Source organism: Manis pentadactyla, chromosome 13, assembly GCF_030020395.1.
Source record: "Manis pentadactyla isolate mManPen7 chromosome 13, mManPen7.hap1, whole genome shotgun sequence".
Taxonomy (NCBI): Eukaryota; Metazoa; Chordata; class Mammalia; order Pholidota; family Manidae; genus Manis; species Manis pentadactyla.
The window spans coordinates 22886126-22900980 of record NC_080031.1 but is presented as its reverse complement, the minus strand read 5'-3'; the positions used below and the strand labels follow the sequence as shown (position 1 = coordinate 22900980).

Genomic DNA, 14855 nt, shown 5'->3' with positions numbered 1-14855 from the left:
AGAGGGTTGAATTTCAAAGGTGCTAGGAACGTATCACTTTCCCAAGCTTACTTGAGACTCATAGTGACCCTTTGAAGTGGTCATTGCAGATTGAGGGAAAAAGTGTTGATCTGAATTATTAAGAAATCACAGCTAAAATGTCCAAATGAGGCATATTTATTTTTCTTAAAATATTACCTAAAAATCACATTCACCATAATTTAATTCCATTATTTGTGCAGATAAACCATTTCACACTCACTCCCTTCTCACTCATGAAATCATGCAGCTGAATCATAATGTGACTGAGCTTGTTCTGCTCGGGTTGACCTAGGATCCTGTTAGGAAGAAAATAGCATGTGCCACCCTCTTGCTTTTCTATTTGGGGATGTTGCTGGGTAACTTGCTGACTATGACTACCATCAGGACCAGCCAGACTCTTGGGAGTCCAAGGTACTTCCTTTTCCACTTATCTTTATCTAACATCTGCTTCTCTAACTCTGTTGCCCGTAGAATGACTGTGGATAAATGCCCTTTTGAAGAACACTATCTCTTTCAATGAATGCATGATACAAGTCTTTTCATTCCAATTTTTGGGCTGCCTATAGATCCTCATCCTAATCCTCATGGCTGTCGACCGCTATGTGGCCATCTGTAAGCCCCTGCACTATGACCTTCATGAGTCGACTGGTCTGTGGTGTGTTGGTGACTGTGGCCTGGGTGGGGTCCTGTGTGCATTCTTTAGCTCAGGTTTTTCTGGCCTTGAGTTACCCTTCTGTGGTCCCAGTGTGATCAATCACTATTTTTACGACTTGTAGCCCTTGTTCAAACTTGCTTGTAGAGACACTTACATGGTTAATCTCTTGGTGTCCAACAGTGGGGCCATCTGTGCTGTCAGCCCTGTCATGCTGGTGCTCACCTAGGCTATCACCTTGCCTTCTCTGATGAACCACAGTGCTGAAGGGAGGAGAAAAGCCCTCTCCACCTGCATCTCCCACATCACTGAGCTCATCTTGTTCTTTGGTCCTTGCATGTTTATGTACACGTGGCCTGCAACCACATTTTCCATGGACAAGATGATAGCTGTGTTTTATACACTTGCAACACTTTTGCTCAACCCTCTGATTTATATACTGAGGAATGCAGAATGAAAAACACCACGAAGAAATTATGGAGCAAGAACTTAGTCTCAGAAGACAAAAGATGAATGAAAGTTTCAAATTTTTCTTCACAGTTTGGACTGACCTAGAAGTTTCTAGGACATACTATCGTCTTACTATGTTGCTAAAGTAAGCCTATCCTGGGACATGGGGGTTAGTTTCCTTCATGAAAGTAAGCAACATTACTAGACAGTTACTGGTTAGTGTTGAATCAGTTCTACGTAGAGGAAGAGACAGGATCAGGTATAAACCGGTACTTACGGTCAGTTGCCTGAAATATTCACTGTTGTGTCTCTGCCCCTCTTGCCTGCCTAGGGGCCTGTGGTTTTGATCTATGTTATTCATAATGTTGACTTCAAGTGTTCTCTGCTTACAGTTACACTTCTATGTGCCTATATCCACAGCCTGACAGGTTTTCCTTCCAAACAGTTTATTTATTAGACACTGTGGTCACATCTTGTCTGATCATAGACCTTCAACTTTGTTGTTCTTCCTGCCAGCAGAAGGCACCAGATACAAATAAGTGAAAATTCTTCATGTTTTAAGGGAAGACATACCATCTAGGTAATCTCCCTTATATTTCTTGAGGTTATATTTTGAATTTTATCATAGTTTACCTAGATTCTTCTGGAATAGTGGCAGACACGGTGAGAAAATTCACTGTTCTAAAGGAGTCTTTTTATCACAGGAAAGTTTTGATAATTGGGGTTTTATTCATACTGTTATTCTGTATATAAGAACTACTTTTTGCTTCTAAAACAATCTCATGATTTTGGAGAAGTATTAAGTTTTATCCTGAATCATACCAATTATAATAATTTATGTATAATGCTGAGTTATTATGATTGAAGCACAGGCAACCCAAATTAAGGTAGACCTACTCATATGGGCTAGGAATAAAGAGTGCAAGCAGCTGATGGTAGGGAATTAGAAAATAATAACTGCTTAAAGATAGAATGTTGTAACACATAACAGAGAATTTAGGCTTTGAAACAAAAATACATCACAGATATGAATTATTTTGTTGAGTTTTAATGCAATCCAGAAAAGAGATTAACTTGTGAGAGACTGAGATACTTGGATGAAAATTATATTTATGCATTGGAGGCGTATATCACCTTTTGTGACCAACCATCACCTTAGCAGTCTCTAATCATCACTAAGTATCTTCTGATGTCAATTTTTTTCTTATTTGTATTGTTATCCATTTAAAAAGTCAAGATGAGTATTTTTGTTTACTTGGAACTTATGTTTCTATTTACACTACTAAATTATATAAGATTACTAAATTTGTATTAAATTTATCTTATCATGAACTTTAGAAGTTATTTAGCTGGAGGAAAAGATAATTTATTTCTCCTTGTGGTAATGGAAACCTGTGAATTCCACAGTGAATTTTAGGGATATAGTACATCACTTTTTTCAGATTCTGTGAATTTCAAGGTGAATCCATCTTAAGCAGTCTATCATTGTTTACAGGTTGATCCTGCTCTTGCAAAGTTTGCATATTAGTAGATTCCCATTGACGGAGTTTAAGCTCAAGTCTTTTATTTCAACACAAGGAAAATATGAAAATAAGTATATATTGGATCCAGTTTAGGTGCCTCCCAAGATACACTCTATCTAATATATCTTCTGGACATGCTTTTAATGGAGAGCTCACATGGCCACTATTGTCACATCTCCAGCAGGTAGAGATTGTGATCTAATTCTAGTCCAGGCTTTTATAATCTAGTAGAACTACAAAGATGCCTCAATGTGCCACCTCACCAGGATTTTGTTTTTAAAATCAATGTTCTGATAGGGAAAGAGTGGGACTCTGAGATCCCAAATATGCTAAAATAGACACATTTGTGTGGGAATGGGTGAGAACCATGCACACATAAATTATCTTGCCCCCTCTTGGTTGTCGTAAGTAACTTTCTTTCCCTTCAACAAGAGGAAATAACAGTCTTCCCTGGCCTAGACACCTTACTATTACTGCATTTGAGGAAGGCACCTTGCAACAGTATCTGTTCTCCTCAAGAGCTTCCTCCCTCACCCCTTACTGCTTCCAAACAGCTCACCAGACCCCAGTCATGGGGAAGTCAGAGCAGGAAAGTTAGTCTTGGGCAGAAGGAAATGAGATGTGTGAGAATATCAGGACTGGGTACTGTGTGCAGGTGTGAATGGAGGGAGCACTGCACTTCATTATGGGAGGTGTTAACACAGAGGAACAAAATGTAAATCAGGTGTTGAAGTCTATCATGATGGGCTTTTCTCATAGATTCTCATAATTAGAAATGCCTAATGTTTGCTTTAATCATACATATATGAATATAAAAATTGCTATATTTATATATAATGAATGTATATGTATATATGTAATATATAATGAACACATATTCATATATATTCATATTAATGTAATAATGAAATGAATATAAATAAGAATATATATAAGTATTGTTAAATATTTATTAGATCTGTGTGAAAGAACTACAAAGACTGAGCTGCTTAAAGTATGAAAGACCTAATCCTTTATTTTTTCTCCTTAGGTGCTGGAATATCCCCGAAACCTGTACTATTCTTGGGTGTGGTAGTTTAGGAGTGAATATGATTTGAACTCACTTCATATTTGGAGGGCAGTAGGGTAAACTTCTTGGAGAAATTACACCCCAAAATTCAACCTGGGGAACTTTTGAAATATGTCATCAGTATGTCCATATTCAAATGGAGATAAAATAAGCCCAACTCAAAGAATTGTGGGCTGACTGATATGACACCTGTGGATTAAGTGTAAGTTCTAGTAATTTATTTAGTATTTATTAGGTTTATGTTCTTTATCATTCTTAGAACATTTTTTATAAGCATTTTAAGCACTTATCTACATGCATTGCAGACAGGTATAACTTCTATTCACTGACTTAATACTTGCAGTTTGCAAGTATTTTTTTAATGGCAATCATTCTACAATGTATTCATGTATCTAATTAACATGTTGTAACCTTAAATTTATATGAAATGTTAAGAAGGAAGACACAGACCCAATATTGTGTCAATAAGCCAAGTCACCAAACCAGGGCCTAATGATAAACACAATCCGAGTTTCAAGCTCCCCCAGAAATGTAGTCAGGAATATTCTGGTCAGCATCAGTGATAAGATCACCTGCACAGGAGCTTCTCCATCTTCTCTAAAAGAAGAGGATGTGATCTGCATTATAATCCCCCTGCTCTTCCTCATAAGAGGAAGTGACCTTGCCTGAAACAATCCCTTCTTTTCCTTTGCTAATGACCTTTCTCCCTTCCTCCTTTCTATAAAAACCTTCCATTCTGTCCAGTTTCCCAGAACATCTCTACTTGCAGGATGAATTGCTGACCAATACATGAATCCCTTGATAAAGCAAATTAGATATTCAAATTTATTTGGATGAATTCTGTTTCTTAACAAATGTTATACATCAGATATATTTCAGTTAAAATAAGGAATGGATTCTTTTTAAAAGGACTATCTTGAAGATAAATCTCAATTCAACAAGGAACTAAGGTAACCTTGAAGGGCAGTGGAAAAACCACAATATCCTATGTGAGATTCCTTAAATAAAAATTTATTGGCTTTAAATAAATTTGCCTAATGTTACATATAATAAAAAAAACACCTTTTCACTTAAAAAAATACATATATGTAGTCTGGAGATTGAAGAGCTTTTTGACATAAGGCATTCACCCATGACTTGAAATTTCATGTTGTCATGGGTTGAACTGTGTCCCCCCAAAAAATAATATATTGGAGTCCTAATCCCCAGTACCTTAGAATGTGATCTTCTTTAGATGTAGGGCTTTATGTTGTTAAGTGCCTGATGTCAGGCTTTTTGATAATAATGTAAGTGTTAGACATTAAGCTTTGGGTTGCAGAGGCAACCATTACAAATACACCCATTTGGAACAAACATATGGCCATCTGCACATTAGATAAGGAGCAAAACGGCCTCACCCATGAAGCTCCCCATTTAGAAAGCCCTGGGTGACCTATACCTGAGCCTTAGGGTGGCTCTGCATTTTCCTTTAATCCTACTTTACTGTTTTGATTCATCAGTAAAAAGTGAACCTTGAAACCTTCAGCCCCCAGTCACAAACCCAATGAAGGCAGAACTCCAGGTTCACGGATCCCACATCCCACCTCACTGTGTGGCCCAGCCACACCCTGGCTCTGGTCAGTGGGTTAAATGCCCGTAAGGGGGTTGCCCAGGGGATAGGCCCAGGTGAGTGTCCCCAGGTGTTCCAGTGGATAGCATCTCTATCTATAGGCTGAGACCTACATAAACAGGTCTTTCCAGAGGTAACCAAACTAATATAAGGTCTTTATGGTAAGCCCTAGTCCAATATAACTGCTGTCCTTATAAAAAGGGGAAATCTGGACACACACAGACACACACACAGGGAGAACACCATGTAAAGCTGAAGACAGAGATCGGGAGTGACCATCTACAAATCAGAGGAGGTGAATGGCTGTTCGTAAACCACCGGAAGCTAGGAGAGGGGCGCAGAACAGATCGTCCTGAGCTCTCAGAGGAGCGAGCCCTTCTAGCACCATGGTCTCAGGCCTTTAGCCTCCAGAACCGTAAAACCAAACATTTGTGGTGCTCAAGCCACCCAGTTTGTGGTCCTTTGTTACAGCAGCATTAGGAAGCTAATATGCATGTTCTAGAAACATCTGGAGCTGACCGTCTAGGCACATACAAGTCGGGAGCTGCACTGGTTTTCTAGTGTTGCTGTAATAAACAAAACCAATTAGCGAAAAATATCACATTTTTTTATCTCACAGTTCTGTAGGTTGAAAGTCCCACAGAGGTCTCGCCGGGCTAACAATCAAGGTGTCAGCAGGGCTGTGTTCCTTTCTGGAGGCTGCAAGGGAGAAGCTGTTTCCTTGGCTTTTCTAACTCCTAGAGGGTGCCCACATTCCTTGGCTTTGACCTCTCAGTTCCTTCTTCATGCAACCAATGTTGCATTTTTTACTATGCTTTCATTGTCACATCTTCCTCTGACTTTCTTTTCTGCCCTTCACCCCTTCTACTTTGAAGGACCCTTGTGATTACATTGGGCTCACCTCAATAATATTGGATAGTATCCCTATTTTAAAGTCCGCCTTAATTGTCACTCCATTTGCCATGTAAATTAGTATTTTCATAGGTCCCAGAGATTAGAGTGTAGACATCCTTAGGGGCCATTATTCCGCCTACCACAGTAGACATCAGTAAATGCAATGGAGATACAGGAAGTTCTTGGCATAGTGTTGAGGAAGACTCACAGTAATATTAGAATCTAAAGCCAGAGAGCCCACAAGCTGACTGTTAATGTTTTCTGGGAGGGCCCAGAGCACACCCCCTTTACTAATGCAATTGCTATGTACTGGTAAGGGGAGCACAAACATTTTTGAGAAGTTTAGTAGAAGTTAGAGGTAAAGATGCTTCCCTAGACCTTTGCTCCCTGGTATTATCGGGAATAGTGGGATTTCACAATGGCAGATGGTGGCAGTTGATACCTATTAGAGATAAGGTAGAAGTAATTAGATTGACAACAAAATCAAAGTATAACCGGGTGCCTTTTCTTATTTGGCACTTTGACAATGGCAAATACATCATGGTGTTTCTAAGGGCAAGATGGACAGAAGCCAACTGGATGGATAAACAAGCAACTGGGACATTGCAGGACTTGTTTAATAATAGCAAGAAAAAGAGCTGATGAGAACTGTAATGTCAGTCACCACATTGAAAAATTGTGGCTCCTGACCCAAGTCTAGAGTTAACTGAATTTTCAGAGCCCAATAATTGGATATTATTTTAAGTCTCTGAGGAAGTGTTAGAGTAGGTAAATCACCAGATATGAGCATGGAGAGGGAGGTGGACTTTGGCTGACTGTTAACATTCCACACATTTCTGTGTAAGCTCTTGTTACGGTACCGGATGTGTTGAGTGAGGGTAGATAACAGGCCAAAACTGACTGATTCCAACATGGAGGAGAAGTTGACCTAAACTTCACCCCAATATATGTTGTACACTGTGTAACATAGCACAAATCACAATTCCCCTTGCCATAAGAGTTCTGGTGACAATCAAACATTACCAAAACTCCCCTATCTGGCATGAGAATGGAGCAAGTTTGAACTCTGAAAAGACCCCTCCTATTCCCTTAGTTCCCCACTTAGTGAATGTTCATCTCCCTTTACATAGGAAGCTCCATAAAGCATCCTCAAGTGAGTCCTACTGGGGCTGCCCAAGCTCAACCCTCAGATGTGTAGTTTTGTTTTTCCCTATACGACTACTTTCCAATAAATTTCTAAAGCTCAGTTCTTTTTGTGTCAATTCTTGAATTCTTTGTTAAGGCAAGGCCAAGAACCCATCTCTGATAACAGGACTACTGTGCTGAAAATATATAAGTATCTCTTTGAATCTTTCCCCCAAAAGGCCTGTACCACCAGGGCAAACTGTGTAATATATGGGTAAACCTGTGCCATGATGTGGGTAAAATTGCAGTATTTCCTGAATCTCTCACTGGGCCTTAGTCCATCTCCATTCCAGCAGATGTTTACAAGTGGGTGGAGAGAGGTGTTAGGGGTGTATTGTGTATTTTCCTTGGTTCTTGTCCCCTCTGCAACAAAGAATTGAAGGCCTAGACACAATAGTGAAGCAGGGTAAAAGTTTTATTTAATGTTACTTAAAGAGAGAAAAAGTACAGGTGACCTCAGGGAGGAGAGTCTCCCTAAAGGGTTTAAGTTTCATTGAAAGAGAGAAAGTCTATGTACTTAGAAAGTCTGGGTGACCTCAGAGAGAGGTACGTGCTGAAAGATATGGAAAAAGTCAAAGTTATGCACTCACGAAGTGTGGGCAATGTCAGAGAGAGGAGCACCCTGAAACGTTGGGGGTTCCCCCTTTGGAGAATTTTTCAGGAATGTGACAAAGGGCTGGGAGTGCAGACTTGTTAAGTGGTTTCAAGATGTTTATCATTGATGAGACATTAAGTTTCTTATCAGTCTTCAGGGTAATTCTGCAAAATTAGTTTAACACAAGAAATTTACTGCTCTGGTTCCCTCCCAGGTTAGTAGCTTTCTGGTCTGGGAGCATATCAGTCAAGACTGCCTGCCCTGCCTCAAAGGTGGGCTGAGTTATTGTCTGTTTGGTAAAGAGTATGTTAAGTTACTTCTTAATCTCTTGGTAAAACCCAAGGGCTTTTAGCCTTAAGAGGAATCTTCCTGTCTTTATAATGCTGTTTATAGCTGTGCTTTTAGCAGGCCAAAGAAAATCTTACGATGGCATGTGATTGACACATGAAGACATGGTCTGTGCACAGATCCTTTTCCTTATCTGGGGAATATTCAAACATTCCAGGCCAAGTTGGTCCTGGCCTTTTGAGCTTTAACTCATTAATTCACTAGCTTTGGGTATTTTCTATTTTTCTACTTTTAACTGGTTAACTCTTAATCCTTTCTAGTTTGATTTACTGATCTTATTCTCTTTCCACCCTGCTCATATCTGTTTTCCTGTCCAGCAGAAGTAGTCCAGCTCCATATCAATAGGGGTGGCAGGAGAGGTGAGAGTGTGCTTGGGACTGGAGAGGTTTATTGGGTGCCTCCCAGCCAGGACGGTGGGAGATGTGGGCAAGCAGGATAACATGAATGGAGCCAGGATTCATTAAGCAGTAAAAGACCTCTTTTTCCTTCAACTGATTTCAGTTTCAGTGGTTTGTGGTTTATTTGCCCTGGGCTGGGAACACATTTTTCCCCTTTAGTTACACCTCGCATAATTGGCAGGATCTCTGGACCTGAAATCTATCTTCATGCATGTGATGCTTGGGCAAGCTGCCTGTAGAGACGGTGGGGAGATACCCCCAAACCCCCCTGTGGATGGTAGGGAGCCCCCAGTAGCTGGTGTAGTGGGGAACTAACAGGTTGATGGTGGGGTTCACCTGGGAAGACCCCATCCATGGGTCTTCCACTTGGCGAGCCTCTAGTGGTGAACTGGCATAGGGTAAAGTGCTCCCCAGACACACATGCACACTTCCCTAGAAATGGGGGTGGGTGGAGGCTCTGGCAGCTGTGGAGTTAACCCTCCTTGAGATAGAAGACTGCTTAGGGGCCCTGAGTGGTTGTGTGGCAGTCGTAATTGTGGGATTTTTATTTCTCAAGATACTGGAAAGGGTTACCAAGGAAAGAGACACACTTCGTGTCTATTGGAGGAGCTGGGTGATGAGCTATAGGATACCTTTAAGAAAGAGAGACAGTGATTGGGATCTGAGGTTGCTTTGCTGAAGGACATGTTAGCAGGGAGGGAGAAGGCAGCCAGGAGAGTCGTGCTGCAGGAGGTCACAGGGGAGAGGAAGGAAGGAGTGGGGACCTCAGGCCTGGACACGGTCATTAAATTTTTACAATTGTATATGATATACTTGAGTTATTTGTGTATGTGTGTCTCTGTGGGCCTAGACTACATAGGAAAAACAATTTGTTCTAACAGCCCTCAGCTATTTTAAAGAAAACTGTCACAAAATCTATCACCTTTATTCTAGTATTCTTTGCTAAAGTTCAGGTAAATTGATAACAATTCCTGAAGATACATTTAAACTTATCTTAGGTAATAAATTAAACTTATAGATAGTAAACCCAGAAGGTAAGTAATTACAGCGATTGTTTCAGATTTCTATTGCTGCATATCAAATCACCATAAAGTTAATACCCTAAAAGAACAACCACTTGCAATCTCAGTGTGCTTCCTGCCAGGAGTTTGAGTGGCTGGTTTCTGTCACTGATAAGGCTGACATCGAGGATCCACTGGGCTGGGCTCCCAGGTATTTCTGGGGAAGAGTTTCTTCCAGGTTCCCATTCAGGTTGTTAGCAGAATTCAGTTCCTTGTGATTATAGGACTGAGGCCTGAATTTCCTTGCTGCCCATCACCTCATGGTCTCTCAGGAACTGAACGTCCTTGCATGTGGTCCCTCGGTGTTCAAAGACAGGGATGGTGCATTTAAGTCTTCTTCTACTTTGAATCTCTCTACTTACTCATCTGTTAATAACCAGAAAAAAGAATCCTCTGTCTTTAAAGAGTTTATGGGATTAGGTAGGGTCTATACATATAAAGGTCAACTGTTTGGTAATATTAATTATATTTTGAAATCCTTTTTCACACGTAATTCAACCTAGATGTGATATATTATTATATTTACACTCCCAGAGGTTATGGAAGGAAATCTTGAGGGGAATTTTGAAATTGTGTCTGCCACAGTGATAATGGAGTTTGGAAAAATCATAGCTTTAACACAGGAATCAGAGAATTTAAAACTCAATATTTCTAAAATGAGAATAATTCTACCCCTTCTATTAAATATGCTACCTTTGCACCCTCCTTCAAAATGTTGTCTGTGAGAAAACATGACATTCCCTTAGGCATGGAAAAGAGTCTTGGGGGAAACAGAAGTGACATTTTCTATTAATTTAAACAGTCACTGGATCCAATGAAATATATGATGATCTTCAAATATCTTACAAATCACTTTAATATAACAAGTTATCTACATGCATGAACATACAAATTCCATGATTGGGGCCCTAAGTGGGAAACTGAAATTCCAATTTCACATAGTTTTGCATTGTGAGCTATTGTTTTATTTTATCCTTATATATCATCTATTTCAGCCTGAAAATTTAATCTGAACGCTTTGTCTTTTTAATATTTCCAAGTTCTCTTCACTAACTTTCTTGGAAATTGCTTCAATGTTTCTGATAACAACAAATAAAATAGCAACAATACTAATTATAACACTAATAGAGAATACATATTACTTATGTATGGTAAATTTTCATTCTTACTGTATTTTTAGGTGAAGAACCTGAATTCCAGTGAAATAACATCTTACCCAAAGTCACATAGCTGGTTAAAGGCACATCTGGGATTCAAACTCAGATATCCTGGCTTCACCATCTGAGGTGGTGGACATTAAATCATCTTGGACCTCTGGCAAATGCATCTCGCATAAAATAGCCTCTTTTTCTTTTGAATACTTAGGATGTATATCTAATTATTTTTGGCTCTGTTGCTGTGTTGCAGCTTTTAGTCACCTTCCTCTTAACATTCACACCCATGTGCTCATTCACACACACAATTTGAGAATAACCATTCCTCCTTGTAGTCGTTTCTGACATCAAAAGCACAGAAACTAAGTTGTTTAGGCAGTGAAACAAAACTTTCAGTAATTCAAGAAAAATTTGAAAGTAATTCCTGTAAATTGTATGCTACTTTTCCAACATTAAATATTAAAGTGAAGATTATCTTAATAGTTTATTTTGTTATTGCTATTGAAGTTCTACTGAGTGGACTTAAAATTTGGAGAAAAATGTATAGCTTGAAACTTAACTGCATGATTAAAAATATAAACATGATTTTGAAATATTCAGGACATTATCTTAATATCTCATTATAAAGTTAAAATCCAGATACATTTATTAGGTGCTTACTATTTGTAAAGTGTTAGTGAAGCATCTTAGCCAGGGTTAAATTCTAACATATTAGTTACCAGCTGGGTAGCCTTGTCATATGACCTCTTTGTGTCTCTGGAAATATTAATAGGATCATCTTATGTAAGTTTTTTATGTGTCTTACATGTGAACATCCTTTTAAAGTCCTCACCACAATTACTAGCACAATATAATGACTGTTTTCAATTATTGGTATTATTCTTTCTACCACTAAAGTTTAAATTATTAGATATAAGAGAAGAGCTTATCCTGAGTACACTGAGTTAACAGTTTGAGAAAATAAAAGAACTTCAATATTGTAAAAACTCACACAAAATTACCAAAACACAAAATGAAAGAACCTGACACTGTCTATGAAAGGGGAATCAATTAATCTAGGTAAATTAGATATTGGTGAAACAGGGACCATGGGCTTAGACAGAGTAGGGTGAGGGCCTCCGGAAAAAACAAAGCAAGATAATCCATTGTGAGATCTGCTTTGGCCTGCTGGGGGGCCAGGCTTGGCTTTCTGACTTTACCCAGGTGCTGCTTCTCTTCCTCCAGCCCTAAACAAATGATTTGCAACTTGGGCAATATAGCGAGCAAGCCCAAAACAACATAGTAAAAACAGGAAGGATTCTATCTTGAAAATAAGATCATTTTAAAACCCAATTTGATAAAAAGTTAAGTTTCTTAACAAACAGACAATAACTCAGCCCACCTTGGGAGCAAAGCAGCAGCCTTGAGTGATATGCTCCCAGACCAGGAAGCTGCTATCCTGGGAGGAAATCAGAGCGGTAAATTTCTTGTAAATAACCAGGAAGACTAATAAGAAACTTAATGTCTCTTCAAAGATAAACATTTTGGGACAGCCTCGCACGTGTATCTCTCTAGCCCTTTGTCCCTCACCTGCCTGTGAAACCCCTAGACAGCGCACCACCCTGTACTCTCTCATCCCCTCCTGGCCTGAGCTGGGAGCTCGGTCTTCTCGCTTTCTCTAAATGAAAGCCTCTGCCTTCCGCGAACAAGAACCCTGGCATCACTGGGAGTCTAATGTGAGGACCTGGGGCATGAAATTTGGTTGTAGGACAAGTAACATAATGAGGATACACTTTTTGGAAACGAAGAAATTTAAATTTGGCCTATTTATGTTAGAAAAAACTGAATACCTTTAATATTAACAAATATTCGCTTTGGTAATGGAAGCAGAGAAAGAGTCAATAAATATAATGAATGTTATAGTTTATTCCCTGTGTAGAAAATAATAAGGCTACTTGTAAAACATTTTGGTCACTGACCATAAAACCTACATTTGATATTTAGCATCATTTATTTGAAGCCATCTAAAAGAATCTATTTTTAAAATGACAGTTGAAAAACCAAAGCAATAGTAAATTAAAATCACCACAGTTGATCTTTACTAGCCTTGCCAAGATTTAGCAGAGGGATTGCCAGACGCATAGGACCAGTCCCTCCAGTGCCTTTATATATTCTTCCTGTTTTCGTGCAGCTTCTCCAAGGGACCCGAACGCCGTGCATTGTGGGGACTGGACCCCGCTGCTCCTGAGTGCATTGAACGGTGAAAGGACAAGCGAGGAAGGCTCAGGTGCATTTGACGTTTCCCCTGCAGTGCTGGGATAGAATTCCCCTTCCCATTCGGGGTATGCATAAAGTAAGCTCTTACGACCTATTTATTTTAGACACAATTTGAAAGCTAGAAACAAAGCATGAGATTTCTGTCCTTTATTTTTTCCCCTAAGAGATCTATTGATTACTTTGTAGAATAGATTTTTTTTTCATTTGTTGTCGTGAGTTCCAGAAGACAAAGATATCCCTTCAAATACTGATTGGATTTGACTATTAATGAGTGAGGTTTTTTTTTTCCTTTTTCCTTCTTTTTTCTTCCTTCCTTTCTTGTTTTTGCATCCTGGGTGTATGTAACTTCATCTCTTTGAATAGCTGTGTAACCATTTTTCCTCACTTCTCTGTTTTCTAAGGTAATTATTTTTTCTGTGAACATGTATTCTAAAAATATATCTGCTTGGTGACTATTTATTTCTCTTAGGACTTTTACAGCTTCAATTCATGTCACAATTTGGCATTTTAATAGTTTACAAAAACCTTGAAGATGTCTATTCCAATAGGAAATGGAAAAGGTGAATGCTACATTGAAATCCTGGTTTCAAACTCTGGTTTGCTAGATGCTATGCTAGTTCAGGAGGCTAAGAGAAATTGTGGAATGCTTTGTACTCTACTTTGCATAGAAAAATAATGATTGAAAAAATTATAAAAGTTCGAAAAAACCAAATAATTGAATAAGGCAAACAATAAGCAGAATAAAGATAGGAAAATGGTGAAAATTAATTAATAATTTTGATAAATGATTTATTTAATTGGTTGATATATTAAAAATTAGTTATTTGAAGCTAAGAAGAATCCATAAAAATATGAGTCCTCATATTCTTGAGGATATGAATGCCTACAGAATTTGAGGGACTTTTTCCTAAGTCACGTATCAGAGAATGGCAGATCAGGATCAGAACCTCATCCCTTGCCATATTGCATCAAAGGTCTGTAATACTTTGCAATGATTCCAAATGTTTGAAATGAATATAGGGTAGTACAGAAGGAAACTTCAGTGGATACAGTTGGAAAACTTCAAATTATATAATTAATGGCTATTTCCTTTACAAAGCCAGATGATACACATATGATTAAAATTAAAAGAAAACTACAATGTGACCTAAGTAAAATATAGGGATAAAATAATTATTTTCCTTAAATATAGGATTCAATTACTCCCAATTATAAAAAAGAGATTTTCCTTTGTAGGGTACTGGGGATCTTCACAAATAAATTTTTACCTTGATTTCAGTTTTCCAAACTGTAAAATGGGAAATCCTGTTTCCTACCGTATGTCCTGGTATTAGTTTGGGATTTTCAGTAGTAGTTAGTTGTAAAAACACTCTGTAACTTCTGTAGAAATCTGTATTTGGTGCCATGTTAGACTCACTGAAGAAAATTTATTCCTCGAGTCCTTCTTATAGAAGGGAAAACATTTATACAATAAAAATCATTTTAAATTAACAATAAAAAAGTTAATATTTAGTTAATTCTTACAATTTATGAGATGCAATATCTGTATGTAAATGTTTTATTTATTTATTTATTTATTTATTTATTTATTTATTTATTTTTTTATTGAAGGGTAGTTGACAACAGTATTGCATTACATT

The 14855-nt window shown here is 38.3% G+C and overlaps 1 pseudogene; it reads left to right on the top strand.

The window, feature by feature from the left end:
* Positions 1-262: 262 nt before the first annotated feature.
* LOC118933713 (olfactory receptor 4C16-like) lies at positions 263-1186 on the top strand (annotated as a pseudogene).
* Positions 1187-14855: the final 13669 nt, after the last annotated feature.